Here is a 24,561-nt window from a genome sequence, read left to right on the forward strand (position 1 = left end):
GTTCACTGAAGAGCAAGTCATTGCTCGTGCGCAATATCTAGACTTGATTTATACTCAATCTGGTATGATCTATGACAAAATTCCTGATGCTCCCAGACTAGAGTTTTCCATTTTTCCTCCTCCTAAATCAAGCAAAGACTCTCATGTTGGCGATGGCGTGATAGGCATAACTAGCACAAAAACCGCGAAGGCTACATCTAAGAAGGCCCGTACGGTTTCTGGTCAAAATGCAAATGAAGAACTTCTTGCCTCAGAGGTTAATTTCGTGTCGACTGACAAAGGCAAAGAACCGAAGCAACCAGGGGCAAGAAAAAAGGGAAAAGCAAAAATAAGAAACAGGATGATTCGTCTCCTGAAAAATCTTCTGCAAACCCTTCTGGGAAAAAGAAATCTCCTTTGCCGTGTCACATTTGTGGCGAAGACCATTGGACGATTGATTGTCCACATAGATTTGAGATTAAGAAGTTCTTTAAGACCTCAAAAACCTTAGCAGTCTTAACAGATTCGTTTCCAAACCCAGAAACCAATCTAGTGGCTAGCAACAATGCTTCCGCATCCCAGGTGCTTATGTTGTCCATTTCAAAACAGAAAAATGATGCTTTGATATCGACAAGGAACAAAGATTACGGGAATCCACAGCTATCGAACAACAAGGCTGCAGACCAACCTAGTAGTTCGACAACAACTTCAACCGAAGTTGTGCCACCCATCATTCCTGAGCTAAAAATAAAGCCACCAAAGGGAGTAGTACAACAATTGACTTTTAATCCTCGTGCCTAAGCAGCACAGAATTATAATATAGTAGAGGATCTGGCCCAATCACCGTCCGCTATGTCGACACTTGAAGTACTGCAAAATTGCCCCTCCCAAAAGCAGGCTCTATTATTAGCAATAGGTGGGATTGACCCAGCGGATTCCAATCTGGTGGCCTTTAACCATAAAGGATTTGAACCTCAGTTACCAGCTCAACTCGCTTTCCTCATCCAAGTGAAAGCCCTCAACAAAACTGTTCATCGAACAATTATTGATGAGGGGGCATCTACCTGCATTATGTCAATGAGTTGCTGGAAAACTTTAGGATCACCACCCTTGTCAAGATCATCAATGACATTAAAAGCATTCGATGGATGAACATACACCCCGTACGGGATTTTAAGTAACTTACAAGTTGAACTGGGGGGCAAAACAATAGAAATTGACGTCGAAGTTATCGATGGAAACCTCGATTACAATATCTTACTGGGAAGGCCCTAGATTTATGCCATGGCTGTTGTTGTATCAACTTACTTTAGGAATATTGCATTTCCTTTCCAAGGAGGAATTACAATCGTTGATCAACAAACCTTTCTCCCCAATAGTTCACAAGTTACAGGAAGCATTCCAATGATCCATGGAAGCTCTCATTCGCTTCAAAATGTCAGAGTAGGCCTACTGAAAGACCCTACCTTGATGGGTACTTTTTCCCTACCGCCTCCGAGTAATATGGCAGAAGTGGCAATAGTAGGAACCTGCAATATGATATCTTCCATTCAGAAGATTTATGAACATTTTGTTAGCATGGATCATCAACAGGTTTTGCCTCCAAGCCCAATAGAGATTTTGTAGCAATCAATTTTCTCAGCCTGGGTGGCAAACCCAAATCAATGCTCATCGAGCGTTTGGGTGGATAGGTCAAAGGAATATGGCACCTCTTCAAATCCTTGGTCACATGTACATTCTACAGACGAAGGAATTATTCAGTCGATGATGATAGGAGAGGCACCATGGGAAGATTACCACCATCGTTCCCATCTTCCGGATTACAATGAATATTATTCCAACGACCTTGATCATCCTTCAATTTTTTATTTTCTATCAAATACTATAAATACAGTGGATTCCGAGAGAAATCTGTCCAATATTGAAGAAACTATCACCATAAATATCTCGATCAAACCTAATGTTGTAGAGAATAGTCATGTCAGCAAATCTTGTTCTTCTTCAGAACTTGAAATATATTGCACTCTCTTTCGCGAATTCAGAGATGTCTTTGCATGGTCATACGATGAAATGCCAAGCATTGACTCGAGCATAGTTGAACACGAAATCAATATGTATCCAGATGTCAAACTGGTACGACAATGGCTTCGGTAGGTACACCCAAAGAAAGTCGCTGCCATCAAGGCAGAAGTTGAAAAACTTTTACATGCTGATTCATTTACCCAGTTCCTCTAACTGATTGGGTATCGAATATTGTTCCTGTGATGAAAAAGCAAGGAACAATTAGAGTGTGTGTTGATTACAGGGATGTAAATCAAGCTTGTCCAAAGGACAACTACCCTACACCCTTCATCGACCAGATAATTGATGAATGCGCTGGATGCGAAATCTTTTCATTTATGGATGGATTTTTCGGGTATAATCAAATAAATATCCACCCACAGGACCAGTCGAAGACTGCATTTATATGTCCATGGGGCACATTCACGTACCGCAAATTACCTTTCGATTTAAAGAATGCAGGGGCAACCTTTCAGATGGCTATGAATTATGGATTCCATGACATCAAGAACATCGTTCAACCATATCTCAACAATCTTCCAGCTCATTCGCAAAAGTAGACTGATCATCCGCGGCATTTGAGAGCTATATTTCTATGTTGCCGACACTACAAGATATGACTCAATCCACACAAGTGTGTGTTTTGTGTCGGTTCTAGTTGTTTACTTGGCTTCATGGTTTCTAAAGACGGAATTCGACTCGACCCATGTAAGGTTCAGGCAATCATCAATATGCCTCCACCTTCAAATTTGCTTCAGATTCAGAAACTCCAAGGGAAAGCAAACTTTCTGAGGAGGTTCATTCCAAATTACGCCGAACTTGCTAAAGGTTATATGCGTCTTTTGAAAAAAGAAGTACCCTTCAACTGGGATCAGGTTGCACAAGCTTCCTTTGATGCTCTAAAGGAATCCCTAATAAAAGCATCATTAATGTACGCTCCTGATTATCAAAAAGACTTTAACCTGTATCTAGCTGCAGCAGATACAACCATCGCAATGGTTTTAGTTCAAGAAGAAAATGGAATCGAACATCCTATCTATTATTTAAGTCGAAACTTAAATGATACAGAAAGCAAATACTCCTATGTTGAAAAGCTGGCTCTCGCAGCTGTTCAAGAAGTACAGAGATTTCGACACTATATCCTCTTTTGCAAAACTATCATTTTATCAGATTGCAACCCAATGACTTACATTCTGTCACGTCAGTTACTTGGGGGGAATATTCAAAATGGGTAGCTATTTTGCAAGAGTTTGATCTGGAATTCGTAAAATCCAAATCAAAGAAATCTCTAGTTTTCATGGATTTATTATGTGATTTCCCATCATCATCCAATGATTCAACATCCAAAGCAACAATCATGGATGAATCTTTGTTTCTGATATCGTCAAGCGATTCGTGGTACAGAGATATAAGCATCTATCTCCAAACCCAAACGTATAGGCCTAATACCTCTCACTCTGAACAATGACGTACTCGATACCAAGCAAAAGACTACATGATCGTCAGTGATACGCTTTACTGTCGTGGTATGGATATAGTTCTGTGAAGGTGCCTCACCCATGAGGAGGCCGAAAAAGTCCTGAATGATTGTCATTTAGGCGCATGTGGAGGGCATCAATCTGGTTACGCCACGGCACAAAATATTTTACGAGCAGGCTACTTTTGGCCAAAAATGTTCAAAGATTGCATAACCATAGTCATAAGTTGCCATGCTTGTCAAATCTTCGACCGCAAAACCAGAATACTACCCGCACCTTTGCAACCAGTAGTTGCAGTTGACTATTTTACGAAATGGGCCGAGGCGATGCCTACATTAAACAACAACGGCGAAACGACTGCTCTTTTCTTTTTCAATCATGTAGTCTCTAGGTTCGGTGTTCCACAGGCTATAGTCATAGATCATGGATCACATTTTCGCAATCACATGATGGTTGAATTAGCTGCCAAACTAGGATTGTCCCATGATAGTTCTACTCCATATTATCCGCAAGCTAACGGACAAGTTTAAGCCATCAACAAAGTCCTAAAGTGCATGCTGCAAAGGATGATCGGAGTCCACAAACGGAGTTGGCACCTAATCCTGTACTCAGCCTTGTGGGCGTACAGAACCTCGGTAAGAAATGCGACCAGGTTTACACCCTTTCAGCTGGTGTATGGCCTGGAAGCCGTCTTACCAATTCAATGTGAGATTTCATCTCTCAAGCTCGCAATCGACCTTCTCCCCGGAACTTTAGAGGAAGAGGCTTGTTTCTTGGAACTAATCCAATTGGATGAAACCCGTCGTGACGCCGCCTTGGCTAACGAAGCCCATAAGAAATGAGTGAAGGCGCAATTTGACAAAAATGTCAAACCTCGTGTCTTCTCAGAAGGTGACCTGGTCTTGCTTTACGATCAGGAATCCGATAAATTGGGAGTAGGTAAGTTCCAACCTTTGTGGATGGGTCCCTACATTGTTAAATGAGTGTTAGAAAAAGGAGCCTATGGGTTAGTAGATTACGATGGAATTCCACTGGCACAACCCTGAAACGGGTTGTACCTTAAGCGTTACTATGCTTGACTGGGTGTAGTAACCTCTTTATATGCTTTTGTTACATTTTTGTTTTCATCAAGAGTGATAATTTTGGTTAGGTAATCCATTTTTGCATTTGTTTCAGATGTCGAACCTATTGGAATCATTCGTTGGATATGCTGACGGAGCTAGTCGTAGTACGCGGAACCTATCTTTTGTGGCTTGGGCCATTTTTGATCCAAGCAGCGAGTTAGTGAGTTTCAGAGGAGTATGTATTGGTCGATCAACGAACAACATCACTGAGTATAGCGCATTGATAGAACTTCTCTCTGATGCCATCGCACGTGGCATATGCCGACTTTTTGTCAGGCTAGACTCACAACTTGTCATCCTATAGCTTACTGGCATATATTCTATTCGGAATCCAGCTATCTATCATATGTTCCTAAGGGTCAGGATTTTGGAAAGGCATTTTGATTCTATTCAATATCAACAAATTTCTAGAAACTTAAACACATTAATTGATTCATTAGCAAATTATGTGTTAGACATTTTCAGCATTTATAAAAGAAAGCATTTCAAATCAACATTTGCATCAGGATCATATAACTTAACCAAAATAAAGCTTCGAAAATCAAAAATATATATAACTGTTTATAGTTTATCAAAGATGTTTTGTGTCCAAGACAAAATCGGTCACATGACCCAAAAACTCAAAAATGTAGGGAAGCACCCTAGACTAATGGTGTTGGTGAGCCTAGTCCATCCACTCGGCACGCCAATAGTATGGCGCTGTAATCTCAGAGGTAACTCGTTGGTCCTCACATCCTGGATACCAAGGGTGAGACCCTCGATATGATCCTGCAATACTGCAAGGGTCTCGGCTACGTCTAGATCGTAGAGGACAGCCCTCCCTACAACCTCTCCTGCTGGAATGACAATTGCTACCCTTGGGTGCACTGTTGGTCACACGGGTCCAATATCTGCATGAATATATGAGTTTGATTAGTCTTGATAGCATTTAAAAGACATAAGAACATTATAAAAACAATAAACAGGGATATGGTCAGAACATTTACCTATAACACCCCACTGCTTGCCGGTCGGCAGCACCAAATCTGGGTCACCCCGGAAATCCATCCCAGCATATGGATACTCAGCAAAGACCATCTCCTGATGGTTGAACCACTCAAAGAAGGCATCAGAGAATGAAATCTGTGACTGACCAGCATGTCTGGCCATAAGATCGACCCATCTCTGCATCCGTGGTTCCATTGGTACTGATGGTCCAAGTGAAATGTACTATGGCTGCATCAGTGGGATCTTCTCCAAGGCAAAGGCGGTGAGAATAGAACCATAACCAAAGTTCTTAGATCTTCCATTCTTCACCTTGGTGAGCTGTTCTTTTATAACCGGAAGTACTGCATCACACCAGTTGAATACCTTTGGTTCAAGGCATTCCAGAGCATACTGCATATAAGACCTGTTGGCCAAATGAAGAGCCATGCTACCAGCCAATCTAGCAAAGGTGAATAAGATAGTCCTCAAGGACTAGTCAGTGACATCACGAATACTGATCTTGCCATCCCTGCTTGGCTAAGATCCATCTCTACAAAATCGGCGAATATAATCCCTCACAGATTCACCTCCACGGGCAGATCCTGATAGTGAGAGAGGGGCACCACACCTCGATAAACTGGTCAAGAAGTAGATATCCTCAACTATCAAAGGGATGGATTTACCTCGAATCTGGAACACTTGGTTGGTAGGATCCCATGCATCGAGAAAATATTGCAACAAATTGATTTGTTGCCTCATGTTGGATATGTGGAAGAATTTGAGCAAACCACAATTCCGCAAAGCAGTCACCATACTCGGATCATGTAAAGCAACCATGTCCTCTTCTTCATGCTCACGTTCACGCCATGTAACAACCATCTTGATCCAATGAATCTCTAAAAAACAAACAAGAGAAGAATTAGGATCCTGATTCAAGCAAAAACAGGCAAAAATTTCCATGAAAAACAGTGCATAAACTTGCCCTTTTGTGCCCATCGCACCCCAGCTGTGTACTGGGTGAGATGCATCCTGACTGGCCAATGGCCAGCTCAGTATGCATCGCACCTTTCGATATACATTGGGTGCGATGGGGAGAGAACGAATTGTTCAAACCCCAGAGGCCCAGAAGAACAAGAAAGCATGCTCAAAATCAGAAAAGGAAAGAATGCAATTGAAGAGCTTAGGGTTAGCTCCTACTTGGTCCAGACGGCGTCGAAAATAGTCCACAGAATCTCCCGGAATCATCTAGTGAAAATCAAGGGGGAAAACACCTCCAGAGCTCCAAAAATCCCAAATGTGAATGAAATGGTAAAAATGAGAGGTAAAAACTATTTTTATGTTACTATTCACGTAGTTCAAGTAAAATATTTTTGTTTAAACTCATTTTTCAAGCATGTATTTACATTTCTAATCAATTTGATGGAGTAATTGAACAGGCAGCACGACCGTCAAAAGAACATAGTGTTAATGGTGAAATCAACATCTCTGACTATTATCACGAGCAATTTTACGCAAAGTTCAAGCTCGTTAAAAAATAAACCTCACCATGGGCAGTTTTACGTGAAATTCAAGCTCGTTAAAAAATAAACCTAGCAATGAGCAAATGTTTCCATAGAGTTCAAGCTCATTTAAAAAATGAACCCCATCTCTGGTAAATAACCATTTTGATTGCATGACTCTCAGCTTTTGAACCTTGGTCATGTTCTTACCATCACCTCCACTCTTTTTTAGCCGATCATACACCCCCATTTGATTGTTTACCCTTTTGAGGAACAACCACGATGAGTAATTCTATTAGCCACCCTCTTTCCACTGTCGTGATTGAAAAGTTCCAAACCTTACCTAGAACCAGTTGCTATCCAAAAATGTCACTTGTTCCTCAAAAAACGAGTCTCGTTTAAGATCTTTTCATCTAACTCGTAAAATATGAAAATATTGCCGAGAAATTGGCCTCTCCAACTCGTTAAAGCGACCGGAAGTGCTATCCCTCCTCTAGATTTTAATATTTTTGGACCTGAGGGGTTATTACACAAAAAGATTGAGCGCTTGTCTTGTTCGGCTCGTTAAAACTATCGAAAAGTCATCCCTTTCGTATTATTTTACACTTTTTTGGACTTAAGGGATTACATTACAAAAAAGGACCACTAGAGTTGCCTTTACGTCCCTTTTTAGACTCTCTAAAATTGAAAAGGACTGAGTTATCTTTGTCGTTAAACTCGTTAAAACAATAGAAACAAACTTTTCCATGCAGACAAGATCGAGTTTCACTGTTGCTAGGCTCGTTAAAACATAGCGACGGGTTTGCCCGAAGGGAAAATTATAGAACAAGCATATGTTATCCTCCTCAAGCTTGACAAAAATAAAGAGGTACTAGTCAGCAATGACTAGGGAAAAAGGGAAGGAAACTTGAATAGCTTCATTGGTAGCAGGTCGCTCTTGAACATGACACTTTCACTCCATCACCATGATTGAGTCGGGTTGGATTATTTCGTTCACCGGTCATATGACCATTGTTCCACCGTACCATCCACCTTGGGGTTAACGCTACCAATCCATTTCAGTGTCGCCGATATGTTCAAGAGAAGTCGCTCAGAGAATTCACCAACCTAGCCAACGTCTCATCCGCTGCAATACCTTCACTCTCCATTTTTCATGACCGCCACCCTAAACCTTGTATCATTAGATCATTTTCACCTCCGCAATATCATTTGCTTCATTCCGTGTCGTAGACGTGGGATTCATTAAGGCCCTCCTACAACGGGTCACTTCTTGTCGACATCAGCTCATTATCCAAGAAGTTGACTTAGGGAAAACCCTTTCAGTACTTTGAAGCTTGCATGCCTCAATGGCAAGTTTCTCACTTCTAGCAACAAGTTTACATCAATGGCCTTCGACCAAAAGATTTTGCGTGCTGTTCGACATCAACTCATGTATTCACACCACGTGAATTGTACTGCAGTACCTTGAGGGTCATCATCATTATCGGTGATTCCACTAGCACCTGTTAACAGCTTACATCATTGGCTAGTAATCAGGCGATGTCTTTCCGTGTTTGACATCAGAACATCTTTTCACATGGATCAACTTGTACTTCAGGTGAATATTGAATGAGTTTGAAGACCCCGGATCTAGTTTCATCCATCTGGGCTGCGATATATATTTAGGAAAATAACGACATCAAATGTACATCACATCTACACAGATAATCATCCAAACTAAAGGATGATGGCTCTACCAGAATCATCAGTCTGCCACACAGACGATTGTCTGTCTTATGTACATGAATATGAATTTATAAAGCTGAGCATGGGAATGCCCGCCTCAGCTAGATCATGAAAATATTGTGAAGATAATGTATTATATTGTATCTTATTACAGGTCACCTTCCAGTTTGAAAAACCTCGGATCCTCATTATAAAGCATTTCACTCGACATCAAAAGGATTTATGACCTCATGCTTTAAGGGGCAACTGTTATAGACATATTTGGGCACTGCAACCCCAATCACATATGTCCATAAACTAAGGGCTTCTAAACCCCTAAAAGTGTTGTTTCATACCCTAAAGGAACAAGGTCAGCTGATTACATCATCTCCCAGAAGTTCTCCATGAAAAACTACTCAGAATTGGTCAAAACAGGACCATACAAACTGCTCCATGCATAGGGTGCGATGCATCTCACCTATTACACACGGGGGGTGCGATGCATACTAGAAATCCCTTCTGTAGGGTGCGATGAGTGAGAGCAGACAAATGGCAGAAGCAGTGTGCTAGGTGGAAACCCAGAGAATCTTCTAGAAACTGCTCATATGACACTTGCCTCTCTGAATTCACCCAGGGATGAGTAAGAGATTTGAAATATCCAAGTGGAACCAAGAACTATTAGTGAAATGACACTAATCAAAATCCCAAAAGCTAACTCACTCTCCTATAAACATCTATATATGGATCCCTTATCCAAGAGATCCAAAGGCTGGAATTTTGTAATTTGCAAGGAAGTGCTGTTGGTTTCTCTTTGAAGACATTGTTGGGTGATCTTGCTTTGTATGAGGTGAAGAGGGGCTTTCATGCTGGGAGGATGATGCTGGATCAGACAACCTAGTTATAATCCTCTCTTCTACTACTTCTATCAATAAAGCTATTTGAGTTTTCCTCCATATGCTTGTATATCTCTAAATCTTGTTTGTGTATGCATTTATATGTTTAATGTACATCTGATCCTACATTATTTATGGTTATAGATCGCTATGCTTTGATGGTATTTTGTTGCCTTGGCTCTACAAGTGTTCTTTGAAGCGGGACAAGTGAGGAAGGAGTGGCGAAAGCTCTATCAAAGGAGAGAGGAAACAAGAAAGGAGACTAGCGAAAGACCAAGGTTGGTGCTCTCTGCTTCTCTCTCATCTATCTCTCATAAAGGAAAACACAAGTAACTTTAATCTGTTTGTTTCTAAGATAGCTACCTGTCTTAGTGAGACTAGCAGCTCTGAATGGACACTAGTTTTCCCAATAGCAACTGTCCACAAGCAAATTTGTCAAGCCTCCCGCTAGTCAACCAGAGAGTTTGATCAGCCAGTGACCCTGGGCTTCACTCCTCTAAAAAATTGCACAGAATTCGTCATCATACCTGCTTCCATTGAATGAAGAAATTGCACAGATATACTGACCAAACACCCATTTCCTGTCACGGCACTGTCCTAAAAAATTGCGCAGTTCTGTCAGCCAACCGCCATATTAGCCGACCTACTACTCCTCTTGAAAAATACATAGTTTTCATGGGTTGCCTCCCAGTTGCCCAACATCCTACTCAACCTAGAAACTGCACAAGGATGTCTTGCAAGCCAACCTCCCAGCTCTGCGCAGTTTTGGCCAGTAGCCTCTCACAGCCCATGCCAGCCTCCCCGATAATCAACATAGTTTTCACTGCCATTGTCCCCCTACTGCCCGCATTGTCTCTTTGGAAAAATTGCGTCGATATGCCCTCCAATTGAGCTAGATCTCGCAGACAGTAATTGTTGTCCAAGTGACCTCTATGAAATTTTCATTGAGAGTGCCCTGGAGCCCGCATCCCAGCTTGAAATGCTCTCTACACAATCTCAGAGCCTTGTCCTCTCTCCTAGTCACCTACACCCGAAAGTGAAAGATGATGCATCATGGTAGACTAGGGTATTTTTGGATTTGATGTCATCTCATCATGAGTGATTGCAGATATAGGTACATGGATGAGATAATGTGTGACGACGAACGAGACGAACAAGGAGTGCATGTTAGGAGAATTTTTCATGAATGGATGAACACACGAAGCATACCAAGTAGCAAGCGAAGGAGACACATGCACATGCATGCACTATCAAGTGAACACCAAGACCATCGAAGACTTCACACACCTTTCCATACAGAGGTGAAGCTATGATACACCAAGAGCACACTCATCACTCAGCAACACTGCAGCTTGACATGGACACCACCATCAGCATGAACATACCAACACTGTCATGTTGAGTCATGTCATGAGTCATCTCAGCCACATCACTACTGTGGGCCATACTGTTGTAATCAATGTAATGTAACGTGGAAGTCCAAGAGACCCACATGTAAAGTTGAAGAGTCATGTAAGTCAAACAATCATGAGGGAAGTTGAACAGTCACAAGGGTCAGTTTCACCCTTGGCTATATATACCCCTCATTTGTACATGCAAAGGACTTTTCACCTTGGCTCCTCCCACATAGCCTTGAGAGTCTGTAATATTTTCTTTGAGGAGCGAGCAGTGGCTCCAATGCCCCACTATCAGGGTTAGTGATGTAATGGTGTACGAATGTGTCTTGGAACTTTCTCTTAATTCAGAATCTTGTTAACAGGCCATCACATTTTCACACATGTATTGTATTCGTTTGTAAGACTATTCTTTGGACACTTGTAATGCGTGTTGGTTTAACCCGTATTAAGACAATTGAACTATTTCGGTTGTTTTACTAAATATCTTTTTTGAAATGTGTTGCATCAGTTGCTAACGCTATCTCGACCGTGTGGGCTATCCCGTCGGACACTCGGCAAATTCATTCTTCTAAACTTGTTATAATGCCCATCGCACTCGTGTGGACTATTCCATTGGGTGTTGTACATGCTATTTTTTCACCTTGTGTTTGTGACTGCCACATCCATGTGAACTACTCCACCAAAAGCTGTGCATGTCTTATTGTGTTGTGTGTCTCTAGCAGAGTTGGGACTATTCCGTTTCAACCTGAGACTCACTTCCACCCTCTCCCTATGCAGTCAAATAACTTTGACACAAGTGACACTAAGCACTTACCAGACGCGCGAACCTCGTTGTTCGAAGGCAAAGTAAACCACTCTCATGCGCTGAAAAGCAAGAGCTAAGGAAAATCTTTAAGATAATGGCAACCGGTCATTGTACTGGATGGGACTCCTACACCAAATGGTGTGAGGTCTAGTTGGGACTTCATATCGGGGAGATCCCCTGAATGTTGGCGGGTCTAGAACCATCAACATTTCTAGTGCTAGAAGGAGAGTCGGATGACAAGCTGAGTCCTCACATCCTTTTTTGAGTCTTTGCACATCTATCATGGTTATCGTTGTAGTTCACCCTCCACGATGTCTGTCTAATGCACATTCCTTTGAAATCACGAAGGATTTTTTTTATCACTTTTCTAAAATCACGTAGATGGTGAAGGTGAAGAGTTTGATGAAGTAGAGGTCAATATGGTGCTTGCAACCACACTTTGTGAATCCCCACAATGATGGTGCCTCAACCTGCCTCACAATTGCATGCACTCATTTAACTAGTCCAGTGATCTAATCGAATCTGTTTTCCATAATTTTGATCCTGAATCTCTTAGCAAGGAAATGTCAAAACAACGAAAGGCCCGAGATGAATCGCATATGGATTTTTGGCAGCGCTTCTGTTTACTCCAGTTTGAAGCTCTGAAAAACCAAATGAAATTCAAATATCTCATGGACAGATTTGAATATTGCCTTACCCTGTCCTAAAATGAAGTTAAAGTTCAAAACTCGCTCAGCATACTTTAGTGACAGAGCTACACAATCAAAATCAGACACAGTTGCTATCACAAGTGATGTCTGCCTTCCCCTCATCAAACAGCTCCACCCCCACCAAGTGACGTGGGCGAGAGTGCACACATGTCTATCCAACTATCACATCCTCCCACCCTCAATACTCTCAATCTCTATGCAGATTTGGTTGGGAATCCCATGGGTTGTCATACGCACTTGTTAACTCAACCTCCATCTTCATGTTTAGTTGATCCTCTAGATTGCACTGTCTTGTGTTCTCCCATTCTGGACTCTACACTTGTTGTGAACGAGGATCAAGCCATTGAAAAAGTTGATGCTACACAACCAAAATGCAATATCATTTACAAAGTGTATGACCGAGCATATGTGCATGAACCCGTGGTGAAGGATGACCTCCTTTTGTTCGTGCCTCCTCTGCTTTTCACTGACATCTTTGATGATTCTGGTATCTCTGATTCATTGTGTAAATCCATCCACGGATGCATGTACTTCTGATCATTCGTAGAACACACCTAATGCCAGTCCATCATTTGATAGCGGAGAGGACAAATATTTCATTGAGAATCCACTTAACTTTTCATCTACTTTTTCCGAAAATGCAGAGGGTGAACATTCTTGCTTCTCATCTACCCCTCTCTATGATTCATCAAATCATGAGGATGCCGACAAACATCCTAAATTTTTTGATCATGGTCATCATGATCTCTGTACTTCTTCATTTGACTGTGATATTGATTCACTCATTGTTAATCTCTCTAAGCTACTGGTGTCTAATGATATATCTATTGACAAAGTGGAAACTCCATAGGCTATCGAGGCACTTCAACCTGAGCTAATGGTTATGTCAGGCCCTTGCTGTCCTAAGGCTAGTTCCACTTCCAATCAGAAAATTTGTGAAACACCCAAGGCTCCTCATCACTCATTTGTATGCACTGAAGATCAATCCAAAACACATATTTTGCTTCGTCCACTGGAATCACATGATCCCATATCTTATGCACTAGAGGAATCATTCATAGAAAGCACACTTGTAAGGTGTAAGTTGTATTTTTTTCTCATGTTTTCTTGTCTGCACAGTCAAGAGAATGCATATTCTTATCATCTATATGCAGTTTGTCACAGCACCATGGTAAGTCCACAGAGTGTTTGTCTTGTGCTTTCACTCTTTTCTTTTCTGTGGATGCGTTTAAACTTGGAGTGTGTTGGTATTTATTGTTATATATTTCATGTTTTCTGGTTTGCTTGACTATGCTTCTTGTGAACCATGCCTTCACCAACATGGGCCAACCAATGTGCCGGTGACTGCATTGGAAATATCACTTCATGTTATTAGGCCCATGCACTATTTAGCATAGGAGTAAGAGTAGTCTTTGCTTGTTGCTTTGCTTTGCTTTTTGGTTTGCATGTTTGTTTGCTTGCTTACTTGGTTTGGTTTGGTTGCTTTCTTTCTTTTCTTACCTATTTTTGTCTCGCTCTACTTCTGCATTTTGCTTTTTTCTTTCTTTGCTTGCTTGTACTCGTAGGTTAGCCTCTCATGAAACCGTGTTTGGCTCTCGAGACAAGCTGGGAAAATATAATAGGAATTGTACAGCTATCAACATCTAGTTATCTATTGTCCTCTCTCTTTATGAAGAACTTATTATCTTCAGTCGATGATGCCTTGATGGAAAATATGTTATATTTAGAGTGAGTCTTGGTGAAAACACAAAGCTTGCACTGTTAACTAGTACTGCCTACTCTAATCGGTTCTTTTGGGTTATTCCTTGTTAGTCCAGTCAAGTAGAGTAAGATGAGGGGGGAAAACTTAACAAGTATGTTAGAGGTATACATAACATACTTCTCCAAAGGAACAACCTCTTCTGCTCTCAATAAGTCAGGATCCCTCTTCCACCTCTGAAATAAATAAGTGCCTATGCATAGTTAAAAAAAAATAATGAAAAATTAATAATGTGAAAGAAGAGAAAGGCTTCCTGCGTAGAGAGGTGATGCAAGTAACTCTGCCAAGGCACTGAACTGGCTCGCTAGGCAGTGGAGTGATGCTTGTGTTCTTGCGTGACTCCGTCGGGGTACTGTCTAGGACTACTGGTAGTGGAGAAACACCATAGATGAAACTTAAACTTTAACAGTTATATTACTTTTGCATCAATATACCCCTCATCCCCAATCGAAATAACTAAGTTGACTTGGCTTGGAATGTGGGCTGGTCGATCAAGAAAATGGTAAGGACTATATCTTTCACACAAGCTAGTGCAGAAGCCATTATGATCGAAGAATCAAACAATACTTTCGGAAAGGTTATAATTTCTTTTCACGAAACAAGGTTCATTCAAAGAGTTGGAGTTCTACCAGTGTGTCACCAAGTGTTGTAGCGACTACAACCACCCTCCAACATTTTGGCTCGCATGCAAATTTCAAAGCCTACCTTAGATCTTGCGATCAATCATCTTTGGTCACGTATTGGTAAGCTGATAATTTCAAGCTCCCCTCCTTGATCCTAGGAGTTGTCCACGTTTTCATCTTTATGCCGCATGTTTCATTTTCAGGCATAGGGGTTGTTGTTTGTCATGCAAAGGGAATGTTGTTTTGCTTCATGGGAATTGTGTGCATATGAGTGGTCATCATCACATAAACATGTTTCACTCTCACTTCACACACTCTTTTCATGAAGGTTTTTGCATCAAGAAAAGTATGTATTATGCATTCTGGATGGTCTACGTTGTGTCACTAAGTGTCTGTGTGCGATCACAGTCAAGTCCTATCAATGTTTACATATGTTTCACTGATCTCAGACTTAACCATTTTCCCGAGAAACCTAGCATCATCCAGCTTCCCAGAACTATGTGCTTTTCTTATGCAACCATCAAGCTTCCTCCCTTGCCTGCTGAAATCCCATAGTGCGCAAAGACAGCAACCTCCCTTGCTTGCTGAAACCTCGCATCCCGCAAAGACACCAACCTCCCTTGCATATTGAAACCCTGTAGCCCACAGACCCTAACTAGCATTGCTCTCAAAAAATGTGTAGAGCAGTCCATTTGCACTGCGCTTAGAAATTGCAAAGAGGTGTCCTCTGAGGACCCCCATCCTGCATCAGTTTCATATGCCTCAAAACTATGCAGTGTTGTCCAAGTTGCCCTATTTGTCTTGCATGCAGAAACTGTGCAAATGGGCCTCCTAGGTCCTCATTCCAACAACAGTCACTGTCTGATGAAATTGCACAGATCTACCTCTCAGTGACTACAGGAAAATGTGACATGCTGAAATTTCTTCCAAGGAGTTGAGGAGAAGCACCAAGGAACCAAGTAATGGAAAAGATCAGGACCGCATGAAAAATCTATTGGATGCATGATCATCTTGAGGGTAAGTATGGTAAGTAAATAACACCTTTTGAAGTACACCTTTTAGTTGAGTTTGCAGGATTGCTTGTCATTGTCATATCATCCTATCCTTAGTAACATGCATGTGCACAAACACGAAAAGTAATTTTATGTGTTTCTTCTACATGTCTTGCTTCCTTTTCACTTGTTTGACCAATTGTTGTCTTCGACATGTTGATTGATATGTCATGCTTGCGACCTCGTTCTGGTGATGTTGAAGGTTGTGTTTGAGTTGTGCTCACTATGTAAACATATATCGAACTCACACATGATGTTGTAAGAACTGTAATGTAAGTGTCATCACAGTTGTCTGAATGCCTATATCAAGTGTCGCACTTGTCGCTCGCACCTGTCGGTCAGCCACATTGAGTGTATGTTGTCTTGATGGTTCGAGGTGTCTTGTCATCGAGTCATGTTGAGTGTGTGTTCGCAAGGTCATGCATGCACAAGTTTACTTGCTCACACACTTAGTCATTTTGCTGAAAATCTGTCGACTGGATCACCCTCCAATAGTTGGACCTCTGCTAGGCTGCACCGCGCGGTCTCAGCCCTCAGTGATCATGTATTGCTGCCCATAATTGCGCAGAGCTTGAGGTTGCCTCTGAGGCAGTCATCACTATGCAATCCATGAATTAAATTGACTGACTATCACTAGAATAGTGCAGAAGTTACTCAGCAATCCATCTCAATCTGTGCTTCCTGCAAGAAAATCTACCAGGCCTCCCACTGGTCAATGGGAGAGTTTGACGGGACAGTGACCTTGGGATTCACTCCTACAAAAAATTGTGCAGAAGCTTCCAACATGCCCACTTCCATTGACTAAAGAAATTGCATAGACATGCTGGACAGACACCCGCTACCTGTCACGACATTGTCCTCAAAAATTCCACAGTTCTGTTAGCCAGCCACCCTGTTAGTTGACCTGCTGCTCCTCCTAAAAATTGCATAGTTTTCATGGAAGCGTATCAAATAGCAAGTGAAGGAGACACATGCACATGCATGAACTATTAAGCGAACACCAAGACCGTCAAACACTTTGCACACCTTGCCATACAAAGGTGAAGCTATGATACACCAAGAGCACACTCATCACTTAGCAACACTGCAGCTCAACATGGACACCACCATCAACATGAACATACCAACACTGTCATGTTGAGTCATGTCATGAGTCATCTAGGCCACATCACTACTATGGGCCATACTGTTGTAATCAATGTAATCTAATGTGGCAATCCAAGAGACCCACATATAAATTTGAAGATTGATTTAAGTCAAACATTCATGAGGGAAGTTGAATAGTCACAAGGGTCAGTTTCACCCTTGGCTATATATACCCCTCATTTGTACATGCAAAGGAATTTTCACCTTGGCTCCTCGCACATAGCCTTGAGAGTCTGTAATATTTTCTTTGAGGAGCGAGCGGTGGCTCCAATGCCCTACTGTCGGGGTTAGTGATGTAATGGTGTACGAATGTGTCTTGGAATTTTTGCTTAATTCAGAAGCGTGTTAATAGGCCAACACATTTTCACACATGTATTGTATTTGTTTGTAAGACTATTCTTTGGACGCTTGTAATGCATATTGCTTTAACCTATATTAAAACAGTTGAACTATTTCAGTTTTTTTAGTACATATGTTGTTGGAAATGTGTTGTATCAGTTGCTCAAGTGGACTTGCCCGTGTGGGTTGTCCCGCTAGACACTCAACATATTCATTCTTATAAAAATTTTATAACGCCCGTCGCACTCGTGTGGACTATTCTGTTGGGTGTTGTACGTGCTATCTGTTCACCTTGTGTTTGTGACTACCACATCCGTGTGGACTACTCCGTCGGAAGCTACACATGTCATGTTGTGTTGTGTGTCTCTAGGAGATTTGGGACTATTCCCTTTCAACCTGAGACTCACTTCCACCCTCTCCCTCTGTAGTGGAAGGACTTTGACACAAGCGGTACTAAGCACTCACTAGGCACACGAACTTCATTGTTCAAAGATAAAGTAAACCACTCTCATGTGTTGACAAGAAAGAGCTAAGGGAAATCTTTAAGATAATGGCAATCGGGCCATCATACTGGATGGGACTCCTACACCAAATAATGTGAGGTCTAGTTGGGACTTCATACTGGGGAGATCCCTTGAATGTTGACAGGTCCAGCACTGTCAACAAAATCCAAGGGATCAAACTTAGGCTCTGATGATGAGATGTAGGTGAACACAAGGAATGTGGAATTGAAATCTAACTAACTTGAACCTATGGAACAAGATCTTCATGGAGAATCTAATGATCAACATGAATATGTTAACTCACTAAGAGTCATTGTACCTGGGACTAGAAAGAGCGTTGTGTGGCTTGAAAGAACTTTGAAGGAAGCAGAAGGACCTACAACACCTTGTGGGACCTTCAAAGAAAGAAAGAGGCTGAAGAAGCATTCTAGTTATGTAACAATGAGGTGTAATATCATTGAATCTAAGCCCTCCACTTATGAATAATTTATTGAACTTCAAGTTTGGAAAGATGCTATGATTGAAGAGTACCAGTCTATATTGAAGAATTATGTTTGGGAAATTATGCCAAGGCCTGAAGGGAAATTTGATATGTCTTCCAAATGGATCTACAAAATCAAGCATGTAGCTAATGGAAGTATTGAAACAATGTAAACTTTGAAACAGGAACTATAAACTCAAAATGGGAACTCTGGCCAAAAATCCCCGTAAAAACATCAAAAACAGTGCTAAAAATGTAAAGTGTTGACGCTGGAATAACACCATTTCTTTTCTAGGGTAAAATTTCAACATGTTTTAAAAATGGCGGTGAAAACCTAATTTTTGTGCAAAAATTGTCCAAAAAACACCCTCAAAACGAAAAATGTTGATGTTCGAATAACAACTTTTTTTTTCAATGGTAAATTTTGTGCAAAAAACACCCTCAAAACGAAAAGTGTTGACGTTGGGATAACACTTTCTTTTCAAGGATAAAATTTCAACATTTAGAAATAATGGCGTAAAATATTTTATCATGATCCCGAAAAACATTAAAATTTCAAAAAAATAATGAAAACATAAAATAAAGTAAAAAATTAAAACAATGAAAAAACACGAAACAAAAAAAAAATGTTAAAAAGAAATAACAGAACATAAACTAAAATATATACTAAAAAAAAAAAAAAAAAATCAAATATATAAAAAAAAGGCAAAAAAAAAAATCAAACATCAAAAAAAAAAAAAAAATCAATCATAAAAATGTAAGAAAAAGACCAAAATTAACCTATAAAAGATAAGAATTAAAAAAATAAAAAATAAAAAAAACTTAAAAATTATAAACAAATAAATAGTAAGAAAACATACTTAAAAAAAAAATGAAAAAAAAAAAAAAAAAAACAAAACAAAACAAAACAAAACAAAACAAAACAAAAAAATTATCTTGTAAATCATAAAAAAAAATTGGCAAAAGAAGAAAAAAACAAAAATATGGAAAAGAAAAAAAAAAAAAAAAATCTATAAAATTAAGTAGGTAAAAATAGAAAAATTTAAAAAACATTAACAAAAAACTAAAAAAAAAATGAAAATTAAAAACAAACTAGATTTAAAAAAAAAATAGAAAATTAACCCAAAAAAATAAAAACTACTAAAATTAAGATTAAAATGTTGATTACTTAAAAAAACAAATATAAAAATATATATAAAAAATACAAAAAAAAAAATTAAAAATGTAAAAAATAAAATAAAAATTATCTTATAAACCATAAAAGAATTTGGAAAAAAAACAAAATTTAAAAAAAAAAAAATATATATATATATATATATATATATATATATATATATAAGTAAGTAAAAATAGAAAAATTAAAAAAAATACATTAACAAAAACTAGAAAAAAAATTAAAAACAAACTAGATTAAAAAAATAGTAAATTAACAAAAAAAAAAATTATAAAACCAGTAAAATTAATATTAAAAACTTAAAAAAAAAAAAAAAACAAAAAAAATATGAAAATTTTAAAAATATATATATATATATATATATATCTTTTCAAATTAAAATAAATAAATAAGTAAATAACATTTAAAGTTTATAAAGAAATATGTATTTTTGATTTAAAAAAAAATTAATAATAATAATTATTAAGCTTACATTTTTTATTTAAAAACAAAAAAATTAAAAGTTAAAAAATTTTAAAATGTTTTTTTAAACAATCTTTTTTTAGTTAATTTTATTTTATTTTATTTTTTTTATTTTTATTTTTAATTTTATTTTTATTTTTTACCTTCAGCCGCCCGTGGTGGCGCGGCCCTGGGCGGAGGGGTTTGCATGTAGACCCTTTGCCCAGGGCTGCGCCACCATGGGCGGGCGGGTGGGCAGAGGGGCGATTCCATGTAGACCCCTCTGTCCACGGTCGTGCCACCACTGGCAGTCGGGCGGGCGGAGGGGCGATTCCCAGAATCGCCCCTCCGCCTGCCCGGTCGCCCGTGGTGGCATGGCCCTGGGCGGAGGGCCTGCATGCAGACCCACCACCCAGGGCCACGCCACCACCGGCAGTCGGGCGGGCAGAGGTTAAAAAAAAATAATAAATAAATAAATAAATTTGTTTTAAAAAAAATTTAATTTTTTATTTTTATTTTTTTTGTTTTTAAATAAAAAATGTAGGCTTAATAAAAAACAATTAAAAATAAAATAAAAAATAGATATTTCTTTTTAAGCTTTAAATGTTTCTAATTTTATTTATTTATTTTTTAATTTAATTTAATTTAATTTTAATTTGAAAAGATATATATATATCTATATATATATATATATATATATATATATTTCATTCTTCTTTTTTTTTCTTTTTTAATTTGAGTTTATTTTTGTTTTTCCTAGTTTTTTTTAAATGTTTTTAATATTAATTTTACTAGTTTTTAAATTTTTTTTGGTTAATTTTCTATTTTTTAAAATCTAGTTTGTTTTTAATATATATATATATATATATATATATATATATAGTTTTTGTTAATGTTTTTAATTTTTACTTACTTAATTTTATATATATATTTTTTTAAATTTTGTTTTTTTTTTTTTTTTTTGTTTTTTTTTTTTTAATTCTTTTATGGTTTATGAGATAAAAAAAAATTAACATTTTTTTTTGTTTTTTTTTATATATACTTTTATATTTGTTTTTTAAGTAATCAACATTTGAAAAAAGAAAAATAAAACAACTTAAAAATTCGTTAAGTAATCATAATTTCAAAAAAAATTGGACATAATAAATTTTAAAGTGTGAAAAATAAGTCCTCTAAAAAAAAGTTATTCTGCATCAACATGTTGCATCAACACGTTTTAAAATCAGTATGAAAATCACTAACATTTAAAAACAAATATTTATATTTGATACATAAGAAAATTTAAAATGTCAAAAATATGTTCCCAAAAAAAGGAAGTGTATTCTGCATCACCACGTTTCAAAATTGGGTCATGTTTTTACTACCCCTACGAAATGGGTAATTGTATCGGTTATTTAAAGTGCCAAAAACTATGCTCTAAAAAAAATATGTGTGTTTTGCATCGCCCCTTTTCAAAATCGTGTCAATTTTTTGCTATCTCTACGAAACAGGTAACAGTATCAGTTCAGGTTTCAAAGTTTACGTTGTTTTGAGAAGTATAAAGCAAGATTTATGGCCCAATGACTCTCCCAGAAAAAGGGAGAGATGAAGACACATTTTCCCCTATTTCTAGGTATGCTTCTATTGCAGGTTGGAAATTGCATCAAATGAATGTAAAGATATCCTTTCTAAATGGAGTCGACGAAGATGAAGTTTATATTAAGCAACTTCAAATATTTGAGATTCATGATAGAGATACATATGTTTGCAAATTGAAGAAAGGATCGTGTCTGCTTAAGTAGGCTCCTCGTGCATGGTACCCTTGCATTGATAGTTATTTATTGAGCCTCGATTTCAAGAAGAGTGATGTTGATCCAAATTTATACTTCCAAATTGTTGAAAGTGAGCCCTTGATTTTGTTGTTGTATTGTTATAGACATTTTTGTGCCTTACAGCATGAAGCATGAAATGTCGATAATCTAAGGGATCCAAAGTCCCTAAACATGTTGTTCCTACCCCTAGAGGAACAAGGTCAGCAAACCACAGCACTAAAAATCAGTTCTCCACCTGAAAACACTCAGAAACAAGCTAATTCTGGATCATGTCAACTGCTCCATTGAGCATCTGCGCTGAATGTCAACTGCTCCATTCTGTACCTGCGCTGAATGTCAAATCTAATGAAGGCTACCTGCACTGGGCGAGATTGGCCAAGTGGCACAGTCATTCTGCAAGGTGTCAAATGCCCAGGAAGCTTCCAAAATGACACTTGGATCAGGGAATTCGCCTTGTGATGAGTAAGAGGATCTAGATCTCCAAGTGGAAGCAAGAAACTCCAAGTGGACTCAAGAACTGAAGAATAACTGAAGTGGGAGAGGACACTAGTCAGCTTCATGCCAGCCTCAAGCTGACTCATCCTTTCTCCAAAACTCCTATATATAGAGCTCTCTCATGAGGTCTAGGGGGGCTGGAATATTGTGAATGTAAGGAAGTGCTGTTGGTTTGAGTATAGAACTATTGGGTGATTGCTTTGAAGGAGGTGAAGAGGAGATTTCTTTCTACTGTGAGGTGTTGCTGGATTGGGCCTCTTATGGTTGTAACACTCTCAGAACTTTACTTCTTCCATTAATAAAGCATTTGAGGTTCTTCTATATGCATGTGTCTCTGTGGCGTATTGATGCTTGTATATTTGACTTATTCTAATCCTTGAATCAATTATGGATGTATGCTTCTTGTAGTTTCCTTTTCTTGTGCTTTTGCAGGATCTTTGTGTAGCTGGGCCAGTGAAAGAGCAAGGAGCTGGGAGCAAGCAGCAAAGAGGGAAGATTGGATCAATCATTAGCGGAAGATAACGGTTAGTGGATCTCTTCCTCCTCTCTCTTACATCTCATAAAGAAGTAATCTTAAATAGCTTTGCATTCGGTTGTTGTTGAGGTACTATCACCCTTAGAGTGGGATAGGGTCATTCCGTATTGGATACTTTTCCCAACAACAAATTGGCGACTCCACTGGGGATCGTATCTTGTTGGTTGTTTGTGTTTTTGCTATTCATTTCATAAACAAAGGGAGTACCGAATCGAACTGCATTTGGATCTTTCAAATGCAAAGTAGAGGGCAGCTACTCTAGCTCAGTTTCTGGGCAAGTTTATGATTTGAAGAGCTGATCCACAAGGACTCTAATAAGCTCTTAGTGATAGCTTTTCATCCTCCTTGTCATCCCTTAGTGTGTCCTTGACTGATAGCTTCTGATTTGGCCAAAAACTGTGAATTTTTGAGCAATCTGTGACCCGGAAACCAAGAGAAACGAAAGTTTCGTTCTTCAGTGCAGGCTGTGTGAAGGCTGTCTGCATTTCAGCGCAGTTCCCGAAGGGGCTACCTACGCTGAAGGTCAAACTGCCTGTGTTCCACCTGCGCTGGACCAGTCTTGCCTTGAGCTACTGGGGTTTCTTGTTGTTTCTTGCCCTGTTTTCACTCTTGTTTTGCTGCCTGTTACCAGTCAATGTGCCTATCTGAAACCAACTTTCCTTACCATTATTCCGCCTCGGTTGTATAAAGAAACTGTGTTTGTTCTTTGTGTATTTCTTGCGTCATTTACAGTTTCCCATAACGAAAGTGAACTAGTCTTGCTGTGGCCTCTTAGATCTAGACCTGTGATAAAGTGTCGTTCTGATCTTAAGAGTTAGTTTGTTTGCTGTTCATAGCTGATTGAGCTTTTGCTTTCATCATATGGTTTGAGTTTATATATTTCTAGTGTCGAAACAAGTAAATCTTAAGGTGTCTTTTGATTTTGGACAAGCTTGTTTGCTTTCACTTGAAATTGAATTCAAAGTTATACAACAGCTTTCTTTTTGTGTCACACAAACATTAAGAAAGAGAAAAGAAATACTTGCATTGTGCATGTGCATTATGACAGTTTGCATGTTGATTTAGGAAAAAGTGCATTAGTGTGTGCTCTATGATCTGTGTGAAAAGATGTTATCTTTCTTTTCCCTCAGTAGTTAAGATTTTCAAAGTTGAAAGATTGAAAAGCTTGCTTATCATCTTAGACTGCATTTAGGAGTGTTATCATACATCTCGTGGTGATCCATAAAGGCAAACTGCTAAACAAGATCAACCTTAAAATAAATTGAATTTACATAACAACGCATTGAAACATAACGCAAACACATAGAGGTCTAAGCTAGAGACGTGTTCCGGCGTCGTTAAACGTGATATCTTAGCGTTGAGTGGTTGGGTGATTCCTCCACGGTGAAGCGATAAGTATCAATACGGACTTGTGCTCCCACGTACCGTCGCGTATATATTGGGAGACCCCTATAGGAACAAAGCCTTTATCCAATAGGAAACCGTGTCGGCCGCCCTACTGATCGCAATGCAGTGAACACAGCATTCACGAAGATCGACCACTCGTACCGTAAAACGTATTCTGTGGTTTTGCGAAAGGTTTGGCA

The sequence above is a fragment of the Pinus tabuliformis genome, chromosome J (genome assembly GCF_031772625.1).
Source record: "Pinus tabuliformis cultivar Carrire ecotype Pingquan chromosome J, CPIR1, whole genome shotgun sequence".
Classification (NCBI taxonomy): domain Eukaryota; kingdom Viridiplantae; phylum Streptophyta; class Pinopsida; order Pinales; family Pinaceae; genus Pinus; species Pinus tabuliformis.